At 40.8% G+C, this 1,383-nt stretch overlaps 1 pseudogene; it reads right to left on the bottom strand.

The window, feature by feature from the left end:
- Positions 1-580: 580 nt before the first annotated feature.
- On the bottom strand, positions 581-680 carry LOC113284805 (annotated as a pseudogene).
- Between the last annotated feature and the right edge of the window lie 703 nt (positions 681-1,383).

Here is a 1,383-nt window from a genome sequence, read left to right as displayed (position 1 = left end):
GGTTGAGTCGGCCTTGATCTGTGTTTGCTTACCCTTCCAATTTAGAAAATTCTATTGTATGCCTGAACGTAAAAGAGACGTACTAGGTAGTTGTTAAAGAGAAACCTAGTAGTTCGAAGCGTCTCGATTACCTTAATCTAGAGAGTCCGATTTTGAAGAGTCTGTTTTTGAACGTCCTTTGACTGAGGAGAGAATCCCTGTTGCTCCGATAGCGCCAGAAATGGCAACTTTGAAAGCTTTGTTGAATCCAACTAGGACTACTCGTCCCTCATGTATCAGGTTAGCTGAGACGGAAGCAACTTATGAACTTAAACCTGGGACCTTACAGCTGCTCCCAATCTTTTTAGGGAAAGAAAATGAAAACCCCTATTTCCATGTTAGGGACTTTGAGGAAATTTGTAGTACCCTCAGGATTAGAAATAGATGATGATGCTTTGAAACTTAGGTTATTCCCCTTTTCCCTGAAATAAAGCTAAATCGTGGCTATATAGTTTGGCTTCCGGGTCAATCGAAACGTATGAACAACTTACATCTGCCTTTTTGAACAAGTTTTTCCCTAGGCACAAAACATCGTCTATTAGGACGCAAATCTGCACGTTTTCTCAACAGGAGGGAGAAACTTTGTATAGGTATTTGGAAAGGTTCAATGATTTATTAGCCCAATGTCCTCATCATGGTTTAGAGAAGGTTAGGTTAGTTCAGATCCTTTATGAGGTTTAGATTATCCCACCACAACCACAGTAGAATCTATGTGTACTGGTGGATTTGAGAACCAAACAGTTGATGACGCGATGACATATTTGCATGAAGTCGCCGAAAAGACCCAACAATGGGAAAGTAGTAGGGGACCCCAGAAAACAATTCTTCTCGCATAGGAAACGTAATAGGGTAGAAGGAGGCTATGAATCAGATGCCAAAATTGCTGCTATAGCGAAAAGGTTAGAAGCTTTAGAAGTGGGTAACACTAGTGGTAGATTGGAGCCTTTTTGGGAAGGCCAGAATAATGAAGAGCAAGCCAATGCTCTATATAATAACACTAGGTTTGATAATCGTCAGAAGTTTGACCCATATTCAGAAACCTATAATCCTGGTTGGAGGAACCATCCGAACTTTTCATGGTCTAAGGGCCAGAGTCAGGGTCAGTCTAATAATTCTAATGCTCCCCCAGGTTTTGGCTACACTAGGAATACATCAGGCCCAGAAAATAAAACGACTAGCTTAGAGGAATCTATTAAGATGTTAGCAAAAACTCAGGAAATGTTAGCACAGAGCCATGTTAGTTTTCAACAGGAAACCAAGCAGAATTTTCAAACTAATGCTCAGAGCCTTGCTAAGTTAGAACTTCAAGTCGGCCAAATAGCTAAGACCTTAAGTGAGAGAGAT

Source organism: Papaver somniferum, chromosome 5 (assembly GCF_003573695.1).
Source record: "Papaver somniferum cultivar HN1 chromosome 5, ASM357369v1, whole genome shotgun sequence".
NCBI classification, from domain to species: Eukaryota; Viridiplantae; Streptophyta; class Magnoliopsida; order Ranunculales; family Papaveraceae; genus Papaver; species Papaver somniferum.
This window is presented reverse-complemented; position numbering and strand designations above follow the sequence as displayed.